Below are 19,778 nucleotides of genomic sequence, written 5' to 3' on the forward strand. Positions count from 1 at the left end.
GCTCTTCCACAGGTGCTGCAGAGAAATTTGTTTGTTGGGGCTGTTGCACAGTTGGCTCTCCCCTTGCGCCTCTGTCTTTTTTCCTGCCAACTACTAAGTCTCTTCGACTCGCCACAATTTAGCCCTGTCTTTATGGCTGCCCGCCAGCTCTGGCGAATGCTGGCAACTGACTCCCATGACTTGTGATCAATGTCACACGATTTCATGTCGCGTTTGCAGACGTCTTTATAAAGGAGACATGGACGGCCGGTGGGTCTGATACCAGTGGCGAGCTCGCTGTACAATGTGTCTTTGGGGATCCTGCCATCTTCCATGCGGCTCACATGGCCAAGCCAAGTTATAGACTCCTGTCTATAACAATACTGATATCCACACACTGTACAATGTCAATATCCCACTCCTGTCTATAAATATACTGATATTTACACACTGTACACTGTCAATATCCCACTCCTGTCTATAACTATACTGATATCCACACACTGTACACTGTCAATATCCCACTCCTGTCTATAACTGTACTGATATCCACACACTGTACACTGTCAATATCCCAATCCTGTCTATAACTCTACTGATATCTACACACTGTACAATGTTAATATCCCACTCCTGTCTATAACTATACTGATATCTACACACTGTACACTGTCAATATCCCACTCCCGTCTATAACTATACTGATATCCACACACTGTACACTGTCAATATCCCACTCCTGTCTATAACTATACTGATATCTACACACTGTACACTGTCAATATCCCACTCCTGTCTATAACTATACTGATATCCACACACTGTACACTGTCAATATCCCAATCCTGTCTATAACTCTACTGATATCCACACACTGTACACTGTCAATATCCCACTCCTGTCTATAACTATAATGATATCCACACACTGTACACTGTCAATATCCCACTCCTGTCTATAACTATACTGATATCTACACACTGTACACTGTCAATATCCCACTCCTGTCTATAACTATACTGATAACCACACACTGTACACTGTCAATATCCCAATCCTGTCTATAACTCTACTGATATCCACACACTGTACACTGTCAATATCCCACTCCTGTCTATAACTATACTGATATCCACACACTGTACACTGTCAATATCCCACTCCTGTCTATAACTATACTGATATCCACACACTGTACACTGTCAATATCCCACTCCTGTCTATAACTATACTGATATTCACACACTGTACACTGTCAATATCCCACTCCTGTCTATAACTCTACTGATATCTACACACTGCACACTGTCAATATCCCACTCCTGTCTATAACTATACTGATATCTACACACTGCACACTGTCAATATCCCACTCCTGTCTATAACTATACTGATATCCACACACTGAACACTGTCAATATCCCACTCCTGTCTATAACTATACTGATATCTACACACTGCACAATGTCAATATCCCACTCCTGTCTATAACTATACTGATATCTACATACTGCACACTGTCAATATCCCACACCTGTCTATAACTATACTGATATCTGCACACTGTACACTGTCAATATCTCACTCCTGTCTATAACTATACTGATAACTACACACTGTACACTGTCAATATCCCACTGCTGTCTATAACTATACTGATATCTACACACTGCACACTGTCAATATCCCACTGCTGTCTATAACTCTACTGATATCCACACACTGTACACTGTCAATAACCCACTCCTGTCTATAACTATACTGATATCTACACGCTGTACACTGTCAATATCCCACTCCCGTCTATAACTATACTGATATCTACACACTGCACACTGTCAATATCCCACTCCTGTCTATAACTATACTGATATCCACACACTGAACACTGTCAATATCCCACTCCTGTCCATAACTATACTGATATCTACACACTGCACAATGTCAATATCCCACTCCTGTCTATAACTATACTGATATCTACACACTGCACACTGTCAATATCCCACACCTGTCTATAACTATACTGATATCTGCACACTGTACACTGTCAATATCCCACTCCTGTCTATAACTATACTGATAACTACACACTGTACACTGTCAATATCCCACTGCTGTCTATAACTATACTGATATCTACACACTGCACACTGTCAATATCCCACTCCTGTCTATAACTCTACTGATATCCACACACTGTACACTGTCAATAACCCACTCCTGTCTATAACTATACTGATATCCACACACTGTACACTGTCAATATCCCAATCCTGTCTATAACTCTACTGATATCCACACACTGTACACTGTCAATATCCCACTCCTGTCTATAACTCTACTGATATCTACACACTGTACACTGTCAATAACCCACTCCTGTCTATAACTATACTGATATCTACACACTGTACACTGTCAATATCCCACTCCTGTCTATAACTCTACTGATATCCACACACTGAACACTGTCAATAACCCACTCCTGTCTATAACTATACTGATATCTACACTCTGTACAATGTCAATATCCCACTCCTGTCTATAACTATACTGATATCTACACACTGTACAATGTCAATATCCCACTCCTGTCTATAACTATACTGATATCTACACACTGCACACTGTCAATATCCCACACCTGTCTATAACTATACTGATATCTGCACACTGTACACTGTCAATATCCCACTCCTGTCTATAACTATACTGATAACTACACACTGTACACTGTCAATATCCCACTGCTGTCTATAACTATACTGATATCTACACACTGCACACTGTCAATATCCCACACCTGTCTATAACTCTCCTGATATCCTCACACTGCACACTGTCAATATCCCACTCCTGTCTATAACTATACTGATATCTACACACTGTACACTGTCAATATCCCACTCCTGTCTATAACTATACTGATATCTACACACTGTACACTGTCAATATCCCACTCCTGTCTATAACTCTACTGATATCTACACACTGTACACTGTCAATATCCCACTCCTGTCTATAACTCTACTGATATCCACACACTGTACACTGTCAATATCCCACTCCTGTCGATAACTCTACTGATATCCACACACTGCACACTGTCAATAACCCACTCCTGTCTATAACTATACTGATATCTACACACTGTACACTGTCAATATCCCACTCCTGTCTATAACTCTACTGATATCCACACACTGTACACTGTCAATAACCCACTCCTGTCTATAACTCTACTGATATCTACACACTGTACACTGTCAATATCCCACTCCTGTCTATAACTCTACTGATATCCACACACTGTACACTGTCAATATCCCACTCCTGTCTATAACTATACTGATATCTACACACCGTACACTGTCAATATCCCACTCCTGTCTATAACTCTACTGATATCTACACACTGTACACTGTCAATATCCCACTCCTGTCTATAACTATACTGATATCTACACACTGTACACTGTCAATATCCCACTCCTGTCTATAACTATACTGATATCTACACACTGTACACTGTCAATATCCCACTCCTGTCTTTAACTCTACTGATATCCACACACTGCACTCTGTCATTATCCCACTCATGTCTATAACTATACTGATATCTACACACTGTACACTGTCAATATCCCACTCCTGTCTATAACTATACTGATATCTACACACTGCACACTGTCAATATCCCACACCTGTCTATAACTATACTGATATCTGCACACTGTACACTGTCAATATCCCAATCCTGTCTATAACTATACTGATATCTACACACTGTACACTGTCAATATCCCACTGCTGTCTATAACTATACTGATATCTACACACTGCACACTGTCAATATCCCACTCCTGTCTATAACTCTACTGATATCCACACACTGTACACTGTCAATAACCCACTCCTGTCTATAACTATACTGATATCCACACACTGTACACTGTCAATATCCCAATCCTGTCTATAACTCTACTGATATCCACACACTGTACACTGTCAATATCCCACTCCTGTCTATAACTCGACTGATATCTACACACTGTACACTGTCAATAACCCACTCCTGTCTATAACTATACTGATATCTACACACTGTACACTGTCAATATCCCACTCCTGTCTATAACTCTACTGATATCCACACACTGAACACTGTCAATAACCCACTCCTGTCTATAACTATACTGATATCTACACTCTGTACAATGTCAATATCCCACTCCTGTCTATAACTATTCTGATATCTACACACTGTACACTGTCAATATCCCACTCCTGTCTATAACTATACTGATATCTACACACTGTCCACTGTCAATATCCCACTCCTGTCTATAACTATACTGATATCTACACACTGTACAATGTCAATATCCCACTCCTGTCTATAACTATACTGATATCTACACACTGCACACTGTCAATATCCCACACCTGTCTATAACTATACTGATATCTGCACACTGCACACTGTCAATATCCCACTCCTGTCTATAACTATACTGATATCTACACACTGTCCACTGTCAATATCCCACTCCTGTCTATAACTATACTGATATCTACACACTGTACAATGTCAATATCCCACTCCTGTCTATAACTATAATGATATCTACACACTGCACTCTGTCATTATCCCACTCATGTCTATAACTATACTGATATCTACACACTGTACACTGTCAATATCCCACTCCTGTCTATAACTATACTGATATCTACACACTGCACACTGTCAATATCCCACTCCTGTCTATAACTCTACTGATATCCACACACTGTACACTGTCAATAACCCACTCCTGTCTATAACTCTACTGATATCTACACACTGTACACTGTCAATATCCCACTCCTGTCTATAACTCTACTGATATCCACACACTGTACACTGTCAATATCCCACTCCTGTCTATAACTATACTGATATCTACACACCGTACACTGTCAATATCCCACTCCTGTCTATAACTCTACTGATATCTACACACTGTACACTGTCAATATCCCACTCCTGTCTATAACTATACTGATATCTACACACTGTACACTGTCAATATCCTACTCCTGTCTTTAACTCTACTGATATCCACACACTGCACTCTGTCAATATCCCACTCCTGTCTATAACTATACTGATATCTACACACTGTACACTGTCAATATCCCACTCCTGTCTTTAACTCTACTGATATCCACACACTGCACTCTGTCATTATCCCACTCATGTCTATAACTATACTGATATCTACACACTGTACACTGTCAATATCCCACTCCTGTCTATAACTATACTGATATCTACACACTGCACACTGTCAATATCCCACACCTGTCTATAACTATACTGATATCTGCACACTGTACACTGTCAATATCCCAATCCTGTCTATAACTATACTGATATCTACACACTGTACACTGTCAATATCCCACTGCTGTCTATAACTATACTGATATCTACACACTGCACACTGTCAATATCCCACTCCTGTCTATAACTCTACTGATATCCACTCACTGTACACTGTCAATAACCCACTCCTGTCTATAACTATACTGATATCCACACACTGTACACTGTCAATATCCCAATCCTGTCTATAACTCTACTGATATCCACACACTGTACACTGTCAATATCCCACTCCTGTCTATAACTCTACTGATATCTACACACTGTACACTGTCAATAACCTACTCCTGTCTATAACTATACTGATATCTACACACTGTACACTGTCAATATCCCACTCCTGTCTATAACTCTACTGATATCCACACACTGAACACTGTCAATAACCCACTCCTGTCTATATCTATACTGATATCTACACACTGTACACTGTCAATATCACACTCCTGTCTATAACTATACTGATATCTACACTCTGTACAATGTCAATATCCCACTCCTGTCTATAACTATTCTGATATCTACACACTGTACACTGTCAATATCCCACTCCTGTTTATAACTATACTGATATCTACACACTGTCCACTGTCAATATCCCACTCCTGTCTATAACTATACTGATATCTACACACTGCACTCTGTCAATATCCCACACCTGTCTATAACTATACTGATATCTGCACACTGCACACTGTCAATATCCCACTCCTGTCTATAACTATACTGATATCTACACACTGTACAATGTCAATATCCCACTCCTGTCTATAACTATACTGATATCTACACACTGCACACTGTCAATATCCCACTCCTGTCTATAACTATACTGATATCTACACACTGTACAATTTCAATATCCCACTCCTGTCTATAACTATACTGATATCTACACACTGCACACTGTCAATATCCCACACCTGTCTATAACTATACTGATATCTGCACACTGCACACTGTCAATATCCCACTCCTGTCTATAACTATACTGATATCTACACACTGTCCACTGTCAATATCCCACTCCTGTCTATAACTATACTGATATCTACACACTGTACAATGTCAATATCCCACTCCTGTCTATAACTATAATGATATCTACACACTGCACTCTGTCATTATCCCACTCATGTCTATAACTATACTGATATCTACACACTGTACACTGTCAATATCCCACTCCTGTCTATAACTATACTGATATCTACACACTGCACACTGTCAATATCCCACACCTGTCTATAACTATACTGATATCTACACACTGTACACTGTCAATATCCCACTCCTGTCTATAACTATACTGATATCTACACACTGTACACTGTCAATATCCCACTCCTGTCTATAACTATACTGATATCTGCACACTGTACACTGTCAATATCCCACTCCTGTCTATAACTCTACTGATATCCACACACTGTACACTGTCAATAACCCACTCCTGTCTATAACTATACTGATATCCACACACTGTACACTGTCAATATCCCAATCCTGTCTATAACTCTACTGTTATCCACACACTGTACACTGTCAATATCCCACTCCTGTCTATAACTCTACTGATATCTACACACTGTACACTGTCAATAACCCACTCCTGTCTATAACTATACTGATATCTACACACTGTACACTGTCAATATCCCACTCCTGTCTATAACTCTACTGATATCCACACACTGAACACTGTCAATAACCCACTCCTGTCTATAACTATACTGATATCTACACGCTGTACACTGTCAATATCCCACTCCTGTCTATAACTATTCTGATATCTACACACTGTACACTGTCAATATCCCACTCCTGTCTCTAACTATACTGATATCTACACACTGTCCACTGTCAATATCCCACTTCTGTCTATAACTATACTGATATCTACACACTGTACAATGTCAATATCCCACTCCTGTCTATAACTATACTGATATCTACACACTGCACACTGTCAATATCCCACACCTGTCTATAACTATACTGATATCTGCACACTGCACACTGTCAATATCCCACTCCTGTCTATAACTATACTGATATCTACACACTGCACACTGTCAATATCCCACTCCTGACTATAACTCTACTGATATCTACACCCTGTACACTGTCAATATCCCACTCCTGTCTATAACTATACTGATATCTACACACTGCACAATGTCAATATCCCACTCCTGTCTCTAACTATACTGATATCTACACACTGTACACTGTCAATAACCCTCTCCTGTCTATAACTATACTGATATCTACACACTGTACACTGTCAATATCCCACTCCTGTCTATAACTATACTGATATCTACACACTGTACACTGTCAATATCCCACTCCTGTCTATAACTATACTGATATCTACACACTGCACACTGTCAATATCCCACTCCTGTCTATAACTATCCTGATATCTACACACTGTACACTGTCAATATCCCACTCCTGTCTATAACTATACTGATAACTACACACTGCAAACTGTCAATATCCCACTCCTGTCTATAACTATACTGATATCTACACACTGTACAATGTCAATATCCCACTCCTGTCTATAACTATACTGATATCTACACACTGTACACTGTCAATATCCCACTCCTGTCTTTAACTATACTGATATCCACACACTGTACACTGTCAATATCCCACTCCTGTCTATAACTATACTGATATCTACACACTGTACACTGTCAATATCCCACTCCTGTCTATAACTATACTGATATCTACACACTGCACACTGTCAATATCCCACTCCTGTCTATAACTATACTGATATCTACACACTGTACACTGTCAATATCCCACTCCTGTCTATAACTTTACTGATATCTACACACTGCACACTGTCAATATCCCACTCCTGTCTATAACTATACTGATATCTACACACTGTACACTGTCAATATCCCACTCCTGTCTATAACTATACTGATATCTACACACTGTACACTGTCAATATCCCACTCCTGTCTATAACTATACTGATATCTACACACTGCACACTGTCAATATCCCACTCCTGTCTATAACTATACTGATATCTACACACTGTACACTGTCAATATACCACTCCTGTCTATAACAATACTGATATCCACACACTGTACACTGTCAATATCCCACTCCTGTCTATAACTATACTGATATCTACACACCGTACACTGTCAATATCCCACTCCTGTCTATAACTATACTGATATCTACACACTGTACAATGTCAATATCCCACTCCTGTCTATAACTATACTGATATCTACACACTGCACACTGTCAATATCCCACTCCTGTCTATAACTATACTGATATCTACACACCGTACACTGTCAATATCCCACTCCTGTCTATAACTATACTGATATCTACACACTGCACACTGTCAATATCCCACTCCTGTCTATAACTATACTGATATCTACACACTGTAAAATGTCAATATCCCACTCCTGTCTATAACTATACTGATATCTACACACTGCACACTGTCAATATCCCACTCCTGTCTATAACTATACTGATATCTACACACTGCACACTGTCAATATCCCACTCCTGTCTATAACTATACTGATATCTACACACCGTACACTGTCAATATCCCACTCCTGTCTATAACTATACTGATATCTACACAATGTACAATGTCAATATCCCACTCCTGTCTATAACTATACTGATATCTACACACTGCACACTGTCAATATCCCACTCCTGTCTATAACTATACTGATATCTACACACTGCACACTGTCAATATCCCACTCCTGTCTATAACTATACTGATATCTACACACTGCACACTGTCAATATCCCACTCCTGTCTATAACTATACTGATATCTTCACACTGTACACTGTCAATATCCCACTCCTGTCTATAACTATACTGATATCTACACACTGTACACTGTCAATATCCCACTCCTGTCTATAACTACACTGATATCTACACACCGTACACTGTCAATATCCCACTCCTGTCTATAACTATACTGATATCTTCACACTGTACACTGTCAATATCCCACTCCTGTCTATAACTATACTGATATCTACACACTGTACACTGTCAATATCCCACTCCTGTCTATAACTATACTGATATCTACACACTGTACAATGTCAATATCCCACTCCTGTCTATAACTATACTGATATCTACACACTGCACACTGTCAATATCCCACTCCTGTCTATAACTCTACTGATATCCACACACTGTACACTGTCAATATCCCACTCCTGTCTATAACTATACTGATATCTACACACTGTACACTGTCAATATCCCAATCCTGTCTATAACTATACTGATATCTACACACTGCACACTGTCAATATCCCTCTCCTGTCTATAACTATACTGATATCTACACACTGTACACTGTCAATATCCCAATCCTGTCTATAACTATACTGATATATACACACTGCACACTGTCAATATCCCTCTCCTGTCTATAACTATACTGATATCTACACACTGTACACTGTCAATATCCCAATCCTGTCTATAACTATACTGATATCTACACACTGCACACTGTCAATATCCCTCTCCTGTCTATAACTATACTGATATCTACACACTGTACACTGTCTATATCCCACTCCTGTCTATAACTATACTGATATCTACACACTGTACACTGTCAATATCCCAATCCTGTCTATAACTATACTGATATCTACACACTGTACACTGTCAATATCCCTCTCCTGTCTATAACTATACTGATATCCACACACTGTACACTGTCAATATCCCACACCTGTCAATAACTATACTGATATCTACACACTGTACACTGTCAATATCCCAATCCTGTCTATAACTATACTGATATCTACACACTGCACACTGTCAATATCCCTCTCCTGTCTATAACTATACTGATATCTACACACTGTACACTGTCAATATCCCTCTCCTGTCTATAACTATACTGATGTCCACACACTGTACACTGTCAATATCCCACTCCTGTCTATAACTATACTGATATCTACACACTGCACAATGTCAATATCCCACTCCTGTCTATAACTATACTGATATCCACACACTGTACACTGTCAATATCCCACTCCTGTCTATAACTATACTGATATCTACACACTGTACGCTGTCAATATCCCACTCCTGTCTATAACTATACTGATATCTACACACTGTACGCTGTCAATATCCCACTCCTGTCTATAACTATACTGATATCTACACACTGTACGCTGTCAATATCCCACTCCTGTCTCTAACTATACTGATATCCACACACTGTACACTGTCAATATCCCACTCCTGTCTATAACTATACTGATATCTACACATTGTACACTTTCAATATCCCACTCCTGTCTATAACTATACTGATATCTACACACTGTACGCTGTCAATATCCCACTCCTGTCTATAACTATACTGATATCTACACACTGCACGCTGTCAATATCCCACTCCTGTCTATAACGATACTGATATCCACACACTGTACACTGTCAATATCCCACTCCTGTCGATAACTCTACTGATATCTACACACTGCACACTGTCAATATCCCACTCCTGTCTATAACTATACTGATATCTACACACTGTACGCTGTCAATATCCCACTCCTGTCTATAACTATACTGATATCTACACACTGCACACTGTCAATATCCCACTCCTGTCTATAGCGATACTGATATCCACACACTGTACACTGTCAATATCCCACTCCTGTCGATAACTCTACTGATATCTACACACTGCACACTGTCAATATCCCACTCCTGTCTATAACTATACTGATATCTACACACTGTACGCTGTCAATATCCCACTCATGTCTATAACTATACTGATATCTACACACTGCACACTGTCAATATCCCACTCCTGTCTATAACTATACTGATATCTACACACCATACACTGTCAATATCCCACTCCTGTCTATAACTATACTGATATCTACACACTGCACACTGTCAATATCCCACTCCTGTCTATAACGATACTGATATCCACACACTGTACACTGTCAATATCCCACTCCTGTCGATAACTCTACTGATATCTACACACTGCACACTGTCAATATCCCACTCCTGTCTATAACTATACTGATATCTACACACTGTACGCTGTCAATATCCCACTCATGTCTGTAACTATACTGATATCTACACACTGCACACTGTCAATATCCCACTCCTGTCTATAACTATACTGATATCTACACACCATACACTGTCAATATCCCACTCCTGTCTATAACTATACTGATATCTACACACTGCACGCTGTCAATATCCCACTCCTGTCTATAACTCTACTGATATCTACACACTGCACACTGTCAATATCCCACTCCTGTCTATAACTATACTGATATCTACACACTGCACACTGTCAATATCCCACTCCTGTCTATAACTATACTGATATCTACACACTGCACACTGTCAATATCCCACTCCTGTCTATAACTATACTGATATCTACACACCGTACACTGTCAATATCCCACTCCTGTCTATAACTATACTGATATCTACACACTGTACAATGTCAATATCCCACTCCTGTCTATAACTCTACTGATATCTACACACTGTACACTGTCAATATCCCACTCCTGTCTATAACTATACTGATATCTACACACTGCACACTGTCAATATCCCACTCCTGTCTATAACTATACTGATATCTACACACTGCACACTGTCAATATCCCACTCCTGTCTATAACTATACTGATATCTACACACTTAACACTGTCAATATCCCACTCCTGTCTATAACTCTACTGATATCTACACACTGTACACTGTCAATATCCCACTCCTGTCTATAACTCTACTGATATCTACACACTGTACACTGTCAATATCCCACTCCTGTCTATAACTCTACTGATATCTACACACTGTACACTGTCAATATCCCACTCCTGTCTATAACTATACTGATATCTACACACCGTACACTGTCAATATCCCACTCCTGTCTATAACTATACTGATATCTACACACTGTACAATGTCAATATCCCACTCCTGTCTATAACTATACTGATATCTACACACTGTACACTGTCAATATCCCACTCCTGTCTATAACTATACTGATATCTACACACCGTACACTGTCAATATCCCACTCCTGTCTATAACTATACTGATATCTACACACTGCACACTGTCAATATCCCACTCCTGTCTATAACTCTACTTAAATCTACACACTGTACACTGTCAATATCCCACTCCTGTCTATAACTATACTGATATCTACACACTGCACACTGTCAATATCCCACTCCTGTCTATAACTCTACTGATATCCACACACTGTACACTGTCAATATCCCATTCCTGTCTATAACTATACTGATATTTACACACTGTCCACTGTCAATATCCCACTCCTGTCTATAACTATACTGATATCTACACACTGTACACTGTCAATATCCCACTCCTGTCTATAACTCTACTGATATCCACACACTGTACACTGTCAATATCCCACTCCTGTCTATAACTATACTGATATCTACACACTGTCCACTGTCAATATCCCACTCCTGTCTATAACTATTCTGATATCTACACACTGTACACTGTCAATATCCCACTCCTGTCTATAACTATACTGATATCTGCACACTGTCCACTGTCAATATCCCACTCCTGTCTATAACTAATACTGATATCTACACACTGTACACTGTCAATATCCCACTCCTGTCTATAACTCTACTGATATCTACACACTGTACACTGTCAATATCCCACTCCTGTCTATAACTATACTGATATCTACACACTGTACACTGTCAATATCCCACTCCTGTCTATAACTATACTGATATCTACACACTGTACACTGTCAATATCCCCCTCCTGTCTATAACTATACTGATATCCACACACTGCACACTGTCAATATCCCACTCCTGTCTATAACTATACTGATATCTACACACTGTACACTGTCAATATCCCACTCCTGTCTATAACTATACTGTTATCCACACACTGCACACTGTCAATATCCCACTCCTGTCTATAACTATACTGATATCTACACACTGTACACTGTCAATATCCCACTCCTGTCTATAACTCTACTGATATCTACACATTGTACACTGTCAATATCCCACTCCTGTCTATAACTATTCTGATATCCACACACTGCACACTGTCAATATCCCACTCCTGTCTATAACTATACTGATATCTACACACTGTACACTGTCAATATCCCACTCCTGTCTATAACTCTACTGATATCTACACACTGTACACTGTCAATATCCCACTCCGGTCTATAACGCTACTGATATCTACACATTGTACACTGTCAATATCCCACTCCTGTCTATAACTATACTGATATCTACACACTGTACACTGTCAATATCCCACTCCTGTCTATAACTATACTGATATCTACACACTGGACACTGTCAATATCCCACTCCTGTCTATAACTCTACTGATATCTACACACTGTACACTGTCAATATCCCACTCCTGTCTATAACTCTACTGATATCCACACACTGTACACTGTCAATATCCCACTGCTGTCTCTAACTATACTGATATCTACACACTGTACACTGTCAATATCCCACTGCTGTCTCTAACTATACTGATATCTACACACTGTACACTGTCAATATCCCAATCCTGTCTTTAACTCTACTGATATCCACACACTGCACACTGTCAATATCCCACTGCTGTCTATAACTATACTGATATCTACACACTGTACACTGTCAATATCCCACTCCTGTCTTTAACTCTACTGATATCTACACACCGTACACTGTCAATATCCCACTCCTGTCTATAACTATACTGATATCTACACACTGTACACTGTCAATATCCCACTCCTGTCTTTAACTCTACTGATATCTACACACTGTACACTGTCAATATCCCACTCCTGTCTTTAACTCTACTGATATCTACACACTGTACACTGTCAATATCCCACTCCTGTCGATAACTATACTGATATCTACACACTGTACACTGTCAATATCCCACTCCTGTCTATAACTCTAATGATATCCACACACTGTACACTGTCAATATCCCACTCCTGTCTTTAACTCTACTGATATCCACACACTGTACACTGTCAATATCCCACTGCTGTCTCTAACTATACTGATATCTACACACTGTACACTGTCAATATCCCACTCCTGTCTTTAACTCTACTGATATCCACACACTGCACACTGTCAATATCCCACTCCTGTTAATAACTGTACTGATAGTTACACACTGTACACTGACAATATCACACTCCGGTTAATAACTGTACTGATAGTTACACACTGGACACTGACAATATCCCACTCCTGCTAATAACTGTACTGATAGTTACACACTGTACACTGACAATATCACACTCCGGTTAATAACTGTACTGATAGTTACACACTGTACACTGACAATATCCCACTCCTGTTAATAACTATACTGATAGTTACACACTGTACACAGACAATATCACACTCCAGTTAATAACTGTACTGATAGTTACACACTGGACACTGACATATCCCACTCCTGTTAATAACTGTACTGATAGTTACACACTGGACACTGACAATATCCCACTCCTGTTAATAACTGTACTGATAGTTACACACTGTACACTGACAATATCCCACTCCTATTAATAACTGTACTGATAGTTACATACTGTACACTGACAATATCCCACTCCTGTTAATAACAGTACTGATAGTTACACACTGTACACTGACAATGTCACACTCCTGTTAATAACTGTACTGATAGTTACACACTGGACACTGACAATATCCCACTCCTGTTAATAACTGTACTGATAGTTACACACTGGACACTGTCAATATCACACTCCTGTTAATAACTGTACTGATAGTTACAAACTGTACACTGACAATATCACACTCCTGTTAATAACTGTACTGATAGTTACACACTGGACACTGACAATATCCCACTCCTGTCAATAACTGTACTGAGAGTTACACACTGTCCACTGTCAATATCCCACTCCGGTTAATAACTGGACTGATAGTTACACACTGTCCACTGAAAATATCCCACTCCTGTTAATAACTGTACTGATAGTTACAAACTGTACACTGACAATATCCCACTTCTGTTAATAACTGTACTGATAGTTACAAACTGTACACTGACAATATCCCACTCCTGTTAATAACTGTACTGATAGTTACACACTGTACACTGTCAATATCCCACTCCTGTCTATAACTCTACTGATATCCACACACTGTACACTGTCAATATCCCACTCCTGTCTATAACTATTCTGATATCTACACACTGTACACTGTCAATATCCCACTCCCGTCTGTAACTATACTGGTATCTACACACTGTACACTGTCAATATCCCACTCCTGTCTATAACTAAACTGATATCCACACACTGTACACTGTCAATATCCCACTCCTGTCTATAACTCTACTGATATCCACTCACTGTACACTGTCAATATCCCACTCCTGTCTATAACTATTCTGATATCTACACACTGTACACTGTCAATATCCCACTCCCGTCTATAACTATACTGATATCTACACACTGTACACTGTCAATATCCCACTCCTGTCTATAACTAAACTGATATCCACACACTGTACACTGTCAATATCCCACTCCTGTCTATAACTATACTGATATCCACACACTGCACACTGTCAATATCCCACTCCTGTCTATAACTATACTGATATCTACACACTGTACACTGTCAATATCCCACTCCTGTCTATAACTCTACTGATATCTACACATTGTACACTGTCAATATCCCACTCCTGTCTATAACTATTCTGATATCCACACACTGCACACTGTCAATATCCCACTCCTGTCTATAACTATACTGATATCTACACACTGTACACTGTCAATATCCCACACCTGTCTATAACTCTACTGATATCTACACACTGTACACTGTCAATATCCCACTCCGGTCTATAACGCTACTGATATCTACACATTGTACACTGTCAATATCCCACTCCTGTCTATAACTATACTGATATCTACACACTGTACTCTGTCAATATCCCACTCCTGTCTATAACTATACTGATATCTACACACTGGACACTGTCAATATCCCACTCCTGTTAATAACCGTACTGATAGTTACAAACTGTACACTGACAATATCCCACTCCTGTTAATAACTGAACTGATAGTTACACACTGTACACTGACAATATCCCACTCCTATTAATAACTATACTGATAGTTACACACTGTACACTGTCAATATCCCACTCTTGTTAATAACAGTACTGATAGTTACACACTGTACACTGACAATATCACACTCCGGTTAATAACTGTACTGATAGTTACACACTGGACACTGACAATATCCCACTCCTGTTAATAACTGTACTGATAGTTACACACTGTACACTGTCAATATCCCACTCCTGTTAATAACTGTACTGATAGTTACACACTGTACACTGACAATATCCCACTCCTGTTAATAACTGTACTGATAGTTACACACTGTACACTGACAATATCCCACTCCTGTTAATAACTGTACTGATAGTTACACACTGTACACTGACAATATCCCACTCCTGTTAATAACTGTACTGATAGTTACACACTGTACACTGACAATATCCCACTCCTGTTAATAACTGTACTGATAGTTACACACTGTACACTGACAATATCCCACTCCTGTTAATAACTGTACTGATAGTTACACACTGTACACTGACAATATCCCACTCCTGTTAATAACTGTACTGATAGTTACACACTGTACACTGACAATATCCCACTCCTGTTAATAACTGTACTGATAGTTACACACTGTACACTGACAATATCGCACTCCTGTTAATAACTGTACTGATAGTTACACACTGTACACTGACAATATCCCACTCCTGTTAATAACTGTACTGATAGTTACACACTGTACACTGACAATATCCCACTCCTGTTAATAACTGTACTGATAGTTACACACTGTACACTGACAATATCCCACTCCTGTTCATAACTGTACTGATAATTACACACTGTACACTGACAATATCACACTCCTGTTAATAACAGTACTGATAGTTACACACTGTACACTGTCAATATCCCACTCCTGTTAATAACTGTACTGATAGTTACACACTGTACACTGACAATATCACACTCCGGTTAATAACTGTACTGATAGTTACACACTGGACACTGACAATATCACACTCCTGTTAATAACTGTACTGATAGTTACACACTGTACACTGACAATATCCCACTCCTGTTAATAACTGTACTGATAGTTACACACTGTACACTGACAATATCCCACTCCTGATAATAACTGTACTGATAGTTACACACTGTACACTGACAATATTCCACTCCTGTCAATAACTGTACTGAGAGTTACACACTGTCCACTGTCAATATCCCACTCCGGTTAATAACTGTACTGATAGTTACACACTGTCCACTGAAAATATCCCACTCCTGTTAATAACTGTACTGATAGTTACAAACTGTACACTGACAATATCCCACTCCTGTTAATAACTGTACTGATAGTTACAAACTGTACACTGACAATATCCCACTCCTGTTAATAACTGTACTGATAGTTACACACTGTACACTGTCAATATCCCACTCCTGTCTATAACTCTACTGATATCCACACACTGAACACTGTCAATATCCCACTCCTGTCTATAACTATTCTGATATCTACACACTGTACACTGTCAATATCCCACTCCCGTCTGTAACTATACTGATATCTACACACTGTACACTGTCAATATCCCACTCCTGTCTATAACTAAACTGATATCCACACACTGTACACTGTCAATATCCTACTCCTGTCTATAACTCTACTGATATCCACACACTGTACACTGTCAATATCCCACTCCTGTCTATAACTATTCTGATATCTACACACTGTACACTGTCAATATCCCACTCCCGTCTATAACTATACTGATATCTACACACTGTACACTGTCAATATCCCACTCCTGTCTATAACTAAACTGATATCCACACTCTGTACACTGTCAATATCCCACTCCTGTCTATAACTATACTGATATCCACACACTGCACACTGTCAATATCCCACTCCTGTCTATAACTATACTGATATCTACACACTGTACACTGTCAATATCCCACTCCTGTCTATAACTCTACTGATATCTACACATTGTACACTGTCAATATCCCACTCCTGTCTATAACTATTCTGATATCCACACACTGCACACTGTCAATATCCCACTCCTGTCTATAACTATACTGATATCTACAAACTGTACACTGTCAATATCCCACTCCTGTCTATAACTCTACTGATATCTACACACTGTACACTGTCAATATCCCACTCCGGTCTATAACGCTACTGATATCTACACATTGTACACTGTCAATATCCCACTCCTGTCTATAACTATACTGATATCTACACACTGTACACTGTCAATATCCCACTCCTATCTATAACTATACTGATATCTACACACTGGACACTGTCAATATCCCACTCCTGTCTATAACTCTACTGATATCTACACACTGTACACTGTCAATATCCCACTCCTGTCTATAACTCTACTGATATCCACACACTGTACACTGTCAATATCCCACTGCTGTCTCTAACTATACTGATATCTACACACTGTACACTGTCAATATCCCACTGCTGTCTCTAACTATACTGATATCTACACACTGTACACTGTCAATATCCCAATCCTGTCTTTAACTCTACTGATATCCACACACTGCACACTGTCAATATCCCACTGCTGTCTATAACTATACTGATATCTACACACTGTACACTGTCAATATCCCACTCCTGTCTTTAACTCTACTGATATCTACACACCGTACACTGTCAATATCCCACTCCTGTCTATAACTATACTGATATCTACACACTGTACACTGTCAATATCCCACTCCTGTCTTTAACTCTACTGATATCTACACACTGTACACTGTCAATATCCCACTCCTGTCTTTAACTCTACTGATATCTACACACTGTACACTGTCAATATCCCACTCCTGTCGATAACTATACTGATATCTACACACTGTACACTGTCAATATCCCACTCCTGTCTATAACTCTAATGATATCCACACACTGTACACTGTCAATATCCCACTCCTGTCTTTAACTCTACTGATATCCACACACTGTACACTGTCAATATCCCACTGCTGTCTCTAACTATACTGATATCTACACACTGT

The 19,778-nt window shown here is 39.2% G+C and overlaps 1 protein-coding gene across 1 annotated transcript in view; it reads right to left on the reverse strand.

Moving 5' to 3' along the window:
• The window catches only part of LOC137352793 (mucin-22-like), a 191,329-nt gene that overhangs the window by 35,839 nt on the left and 135,712 nt on the right, over positions 1-19,778 (reverse strand). The window lies entirely within an intron of this gene.

This window comes from Heterodontus francisci, chromosome 39 (genome assembly GCF_036365525.1).
Source record: "Heterodontus francisci isolate sHetFra1 chromosome 39, sHetFra1.hap1, whole genome shotgun sequence".
NCBI classification, from domain to species: domain Eukaryota; kingdom Metazoa; phylum Chordata; class Chondrichthyes; order Heterodontiformes; family Heterodontidae; genus Heterodontus; species Heterodontus francisci.